Genomic DNA, 7,388 nt, shown 5'->3' on the forward strand with positions numbered 1-7,388 from the left:
CACAATGCTCTATTTGATCATAACAGAAAATTATTGCAATGCAGATAGTTTTTTTTGTTGACTGCCAGAGTTTTTTCAGAACAGTCTGTAGCCTCTGCCAGGGTTTTGAACGATTTTGGTACCTTTTCGCATAGCCACAGAATATTTATCTCCAGTATGATTGATCCCCAGATGGTTTCTAATCACAGATGAGATTCAGGTGTTTCACAAATGTCAATGAGGTCATTATGACCTTGTTGTCATGTGTTGTTTGATGTTTGAAAATAGCTCAAAACCAGTAGTTTCAAACCAAAAAACATTGTGAATTGTTTGTCCGTTTCAATTTTAACATTGAAGTGGATGGAGCAGCAAATCTTTGGAAATTGTTATCTCCTTATTCGTTTGGAATATCGAAAAGGTGTCAATACTAAATAATTAGAGAATCTTTTTAGAATTTATTTTTTTTCTCCTTTTTTTACGTTTTTAAACGTCTTTGGCAGGCAATAGCTGAATCCCCAAAGACGTTTATAAACGTCTTTGGCAGTTAATGTGTTAAACAAATGCAACAGTTGAAAGCGTACATGTAACTGATCACTTATAACAAAAGAGAAGCACTGAGCGAAAACGTTTTTCTTTCTTTCTTTTTTTTTTTCGTTAAACAGAACAGCAGAGTTATATATCTCCCTAAACTGAAACGTTCAAAATAATTTAACCCATTTAGACCTGAGGCCGATTCTAAAACGCCTTCTAAATCCTGACCTAAGTTTTCTGAAAAAATGCATTAAAAAATTACAACAAATGTATGTTGCTATATACTGTACATAGCAACAAGAAACCCAAAAGGGGTTCCCGTCCTGAAAGGTATAGTTACAAATAGGGGTTCCCGCCCAAACAGAGCGAGACAAGACAAAACCAAATGCAAAGTAAGCATCATCATGGGTACCACACTTATTAAAAATCCACAGTATTCTCCTACGTCTCTTTTAAACCTGCTTGAATTTTAAGACTTGTTTCCAATATTTTAATGGAACAAATGTAAATAATTCAGAGCCAGCTAGTGTGGCAGACAGCAGTTGGAGTTGAGTAAGGAATCTAAGGATGCAAACTCAGTGGTTCTCAAAGTGGGGTCCGGGGACACCCAGTGGTCCTTGAGGGGGATCCAAGGGTTCCCCAGCTAAATGATTGATAGTTATAGGAACCAAATGGACCTTTACATGTCTGTAACTCTGTGAGTGAACAAATGGAACCCATTTGGTAGCCTCACGTCAGTAGTTCGTTTTCCCCACCACCAGCCAAAGTGACGCAATGGGACTTTTGACAGGGCCATACCAAAAGTAGGTTGCTTTATTTGGATACGTGCGTGTCACTGCCCGCCCCTGCCGGTTCTGATTTTTTTCTGCACTCGGTTCCACTGGTTTCACTCGAACTCTCCACCTGATTGGCCAACCTTCGCTGTCAATCACAGAACAATGAGCGAGGATGCTGATAGGAGAGTTCATGTTATGAACTCCGGAGAAACGCCCAGACAAGCCTGTAGGCCAGACTCACTACTGAAATCAAATACAAATGAGATTTCCGGAGGGAGGGGTTTACCAGGCTACCAATTTGGTTCCATTTCTACACTCACAGAGTAATGGCATACCGAACTGGGGGTCCTTGACATTATTAAACGTTTGAGAACCCCTGTGCTAACTACATTATGTTGAAGTTATCTGGGAGGATGAGCTACTGCTACCAGAGCTCTTTGTCTTCTGCTCCCTGGTGGCACTGGGCTGGCGCTGCACTTTCTGGCTGGAGGAGCCCTCTCTGTTCATGTTCTTGTCACTGTGACCAGCTCCTGCTTTACTGCGCACTGTGAGCACAAAACAAACACAAAACATGAGAGACAAGATTGTGTCTGTATGACCTACATCACAGCTTTCAAATAACTTCTTACAAAAACTGAGAAAACATGCATCAGAAAGATGAGATACAGTGGGTCATGATTATGTTCTTTCAATATTGCTTATTGCATGGCTGCATTCAAAAGTACACATATCAACATCCACATTAGTTGTAAAGGGGCACAAAAGTGCTTTTTTTAAAGATAAATAAACACTGAAGTCACACAATTCTATGTTAACCTAAGTGATTTGTGTGATCTGTGTTGATTCTACATTTACTATTATACACATCGTAGGCGCAGCGTGAAAATGACAACTGTGCTGTGTCAGTCACAAACCAGCAATGACACTTGTGCAGTGCTGGTCGCCCACTTTGAGCCAGGTGTATGTAACTGGACAAAACACACCCTGGATTTTGTCTTGAGTGGGAAAGGCTACAATCTGCCTTCATTGCCAGGACAAATGGCTCTGCAGTAGTTTCAGGTATTTTATCTGTTCCAGCGCCTATCGACAGATGGAATCATGACACCCAGGTAGACGTGCCAATTTCCACCCCTTTTTCCAGAGCGACGCTATTAGAGATCCACCTCATTTGAGAAGAGACTCAGGGCTCAGCTCTACGGTGTGAGTAATTCACTCACATTGATACATACATGCTAAACTGAAAATGTATTTACAAGTGTGTGAGAATAACGACACGACTTGAACAACCTCTATAGAATCGTCCATTAGTTATTAATTCAACAAACAAAAATATTATCCTACCCGTTATACATCTCAATAGAGTTTTGTGGTCGGCATACATGTCTTCTGAATTCAGTAGCTAATATGGATGACCGTGGAATGTTTTAATCAATAATCCGGTTTAATCTTTGTGACTTTGCACATCCTTCATTGCAAGCCTTGTATGTGGAGACTAATGAATCAAGCAAGTTGCAATCCATTGGTTGCAACGTGTCAATTTGGCACCATCACCAAAATAACTATATCTACAACTATGAAAACCATATGCCGCCCCAAGTTACAGACAACTTGATGAATTATATGTGTATAAAGATTAGTTTATCATATTTGTAATTCACTTTCTAGCCCCTTTAAAACAACAATTGACAAACACAAGGTGAATACATCTACCTGAATGAGATGATGGCAATGATACACTTTTACAACACCCTTGAACAGGTTCAGTTGCGCTCATCCACACACATGCACACTAGGGGTTTCACCAAAAACTAGTCAACACTGTCGGCAGTAGTCAAACTAATCGACTATTATAATAACTACTAGTCGACACTGTTGGCAGTAGTCAACTAGTCATGGACTGCTCTTTCTAGATGTTAACAGATATACAGTTGTTGCTTGTTGATAGGGAACAACAATATAAGACAATTTTTCCATAGTTTTTGTGCAATGGGTGTGAAATGGGGGTCGGGGGGTATCATGATCCTTTAAGTTTATTGTTTATTTATATTCTGTACAAGGTAACAAGATCATCTCAAGTATTGGATTACAGTTACCATTGTACAACTCCGTACTTTGATAGGCTTTTGTTAGAATGACTAAAATTACTATTTATTTTCTTTTTGTTTCTTTGAGTGGTCCTACACAGTCAGTGTGACATGCCACAGCTTCAACTTCCTGCCTTCCAAAATACAACTGTCATTGTCACCTGACCAAGAACTCCTCTCTCTTGTTTTGTCACTGAACAATTAAAAGACTTAGAAGTCAACTAGTCAAACTATCAAACTATTATGAAAAACTTGGCAAATCAATAGTCGTTAAACCCCTCTTGCACACATGCATAATACATGCATAACACACACATTCAAACTCCCATGTCCTTGTTTACACGGTATGAACAAAACACGTGTCATTCAGATACACCCCTAATTTGATGCAACAGGCACTGTACTGTATGTGTACAAAACACGACTTGCACCCGAGGAGAAAGGCAGGCCAAGCATACGAATGGAGTTACACAACACAGCGCAGCAACGGGGACCTTGAGAGTGAGCGTCTTGCTGGCCGTAGACCACAATCTTAGTGTTGACCCTGGTGGGCCGGGTACCAGAGGATGAAGGGGGAGGTGCAGGAGGCTTAGGGCTCTTGCCAGAGACCACACTATCATCTTCTTCAAGAAACAAGAAACAAGAGGCTTTTTTGTGGATTTATATAATATACACCAAAATTAAAACCACAAGAAAGGAAAATGACAGCACATGTAGTGAGTGAGTGGAGATGTGCTGCTGCTGGTACACTATTAAAAAAAAGAAAGCAAACGTTTTATATTCTCTCTCTCCTCAGTGTCCCAATGAGAGGAGGCGAGCATTCAGAGAAAATAGCAGATCCACAAGCTAAGGACTGCTATTAGATCTGCTATTTTCGGCAAAGACATTTGGTGTAGAGGGAAATACTATTAGACACCAGTCAACAAAGTATATACGTAGGGTGGTTAAAGGGGATGTGTAAGTATATGTTTTTGTTAGAGTCAAAGCTCTATATTACGATAGTAGTCATTTCTATAGAGAGTGTTCGTTCAGTAACAAGGGTCTCCCTAGTCTCTCTCTGAACTCTTCCACTATCTTCAAATGCTAAAGAGAGTCTGTAATAGGCTCTGTACATGGCGGCTGTAGTTCTATTTTCCAGAAAGTGACATGAACATTTCCTGTTCCGGGTGAGTTTCCCTTAGCTTCATTGGCTCAGCACCATACTCTTTGAACTGGAAACACACATGACACCTTCATAATTATGTGTTTCCGGTTGAGTAACACTCTACAGCTAGGTTGGTTTCAGGGTTGATTTTAAGATTTTACTGGTGACTTTTAAAGCCTGGCAAGGCCCTGCTCCCAACTACATCAAATCTGTTTCCGGTTGAATTCTTGATGAAACACAGCGTGTGTTGTGTTTGTGGTAACTGACCTCTGTGTTCTGCAGGTGCTGTGGTCAGACTGGTGGTGTGGGAGGTGGTCGACGAGTCTCCCAACGTAGCATCAGCTATCCTCTGCCCCGCACACATGGACTTCAACGTCTGGAACACTGCCTGAGGTGCCACGTTCATCTTCAACAGATCCACAATGATCCTAGATGGACAAAATAGCAGCCATGTTTCCATTTAGCCTGCACAGCAAAACCCTCAGTGTTCCATTTGTCCATTTGTAACTGCGAGCGTAGAAATGTAATCATATGGACCGACCCTTGCGGGTCCATTTGGTTACATTTGTAAACTCTCAAAGATAAAGCCGTGTTTTCCGGAACTTCTTTTCATGCATAAAACCAATCTGTATGTATGGTAAAGCAGTGGTGTGCCATGACAAGTCCAGGTGTGCTTTGGGATTTAGTGACAACCACAAATTATTATTGCAATACAATTTAGGCATTTAGCAGACGCTCTTTATCCAGAACAACTTACAATAAGCAAGGTAAACTCATACATCAACTGCAGAGAGGATAAGGATAATTCCTTTTAACAGGACGTTCATGAAAGTCCTTGCGGGCTTGTTTCCAATGAGGGCCTGTGAGCAATTAGGGGTTAAGAGTCTTGCTCAGGGACAAATTTCATTTCATCGACACATATGCTGGCGTGGCCTGGAATCGTACCTGCACTACCTGGGGCAACTAGGGCCTCTGGCTCCCTAGGCGGGCTCACTAACCACTCAGCTATGGCCGCCCCTACAGACAGTGTAGTGCCTCAGTAAACTAGGATCACAGGTGAACCAAGAACCAAGCATCAGTCTAAACTCTAAACAATATATTATACTATCAAAAAATGATCTGTACATTGAAACTACAGACACTATAGGATACCAGGTAAACAATGCACCTACCATCTGTCTAAATCACATGCCATATAAAATAATGTTTTACCCTTGCATAAGTCTGCATGGTCATCGAGGCTAGGTCAAGTGCTGCTATATGAACAACTATACAAAAAGTTATGAATTATTTCTTTTTTAAATGTACTATACATATTTTATATTATTTTTAAATCGTGAACATTTTTGCAAATCTTTGAATATATATATATTTTTAAGCGAATATTTGTAACTCAAATCTTTGCTTCTGGGGGTCCCTGGAACTAAATATTTTGAGATAGGGGTCAAATACATATAATTTTGGGGGTCCTTGACATGAGAAAGTTGGAGAACCACTGATTTAGCAACATAGGTTTAAAAAAAATAAACTGTTAGGATTTAGAAGACATTTTGTAGAATCAGCCTCAGGTCTTAAGGGTTAAAAAAATAATCATCAATAAAGTATTCAATCAATCAATGGGGGTCCTTGAAACTAAACAATTTGAGAACCACTGGGTTTTCTATTATATGAACCTACTTGAAGATCTCTTGATCTATGGTGATCCCAGCAGCTTGGGTGAGCTCGAACAGCTCGCTCTCCTCAGCGTTGAGAAGAGATTCATGGCATATTTCTGGACATTACTGGTCACCAGCACATCAGGGGCGCTGGGCGCAGACTGCCCAGACTGTTGAGACATCACTGACACCTAGAGAAATATGCAATTACAATGAATCATAACCAGTGGTGGAAAGTAACTGTACATGTACTCAGTACTTTTACTCCACCACATCTCAAGAGGCAAATATTGTACTTTCACTCCACTACAATTATTTGAAAACTGCAGTTACTTTGTAGATTTTGATTATTACAAAACATACATTAACCACATTCAGCCCTATATATACAGTACATTTCGGCCATTTGAAAATATCTACATAAAGCTCATTGTGAGCTTGTAGATCTGCTATTTTCAAAAGTTTTTTATACATTTGAACACTTGATATTTTGCATAAAGAGTAATTTCTACTTTTGGTACTTTAAGTACATTTTGATACCAATACTTTTGTACTTTTGCTCAAGTACATTTTTAATTCCAGACTTGTACTTGTAACAGAGTATTTCTACATTGCAGTATTGATACTTTAAAAAAAAATTAGAGTACTTTTCCACCACTGATCATAACTAATTATGAATTAGTTGACAGCATTTAGAACATGGAATCTACCTAGCCCCTACGGAACCTCTCCCTCCGCTAAGTATTTAATTTGCCTCGGTTTTCATCCGGTTCCATAATATTTTGCATTAGAAGATGCAATTCAACATTTGACCAGTAGGGTATTCAGTAATGTTATCTCTACGGGCGCAACTCTTGCGCAATGTCTTAAAAACATGTAACCGGATGAAAACCGAGGCAAATTAAAAACTTTCTTCAACTCGTTGGAAGCTGTTATGTTCCGCTAGAACTTAAAACATCTGAGAGAGTGGCGCAAATGCTTTGCTTTTTGGATACGATGTGCAGAAAGGGGTAAGAAACATGTAAAGTGGAAAATGTGCGACAATGTCGACCGCAAACGGCAGGAACCGACGAGGGACCTCATCTCGGAGCTACTTAGCGGAGGGAGAGGTTCCGTGGGGCTAGGAATCTACCCAAATAATCGATTCGTTCAGGTGATAGAAAATGGGTTAACTTTCAGATTGTCAGATTTTTCAAAAACAAACGAGCCTGACATCAAC

The 7,388-nt window shown here is 40.0% G+C and overlaps 1 pseudogene across 1 annotated transcript; it reads right to left on the reverse strand.

Annotated features, from left to right (window-relative positions):
- Positions 1-1,609: 1,609 nt before the first annotated feature.
- On the reverse strand, positions 1,610-6,351 carry LOC308103105 (mitotic-spindle organizing protein 2-like; annotated as a pseudogene). Its single transcript, XR_013934998.1, has 4 exons — positions 6,192-6,351; positions 4,782-4,942; positions 3,865-3,993; positions 1,610-1,831 (listed from the first exon to the last, which is right to left on the reverse strand). The product of XR_013934998.1 is annotated as a mitotic-spindle organizing protein 2-like (transcript).
- Positions 6,352-7,388: the final 1,037 nt, after the last annotated feature.

This window comes from Gymnoscopelus braueri (genome assembly GCF_963280865.1).
Source record: "Gymnoscopelus braueri genome assembly, chromosome: 16".
NCBI classification, from domain to species: Eukaryota; Metazoa; Chordata; class Actinopteri; order Myctophiformes; family Myctophidae; genus Gymnoscopelus; species Gymnoscopelus braueri.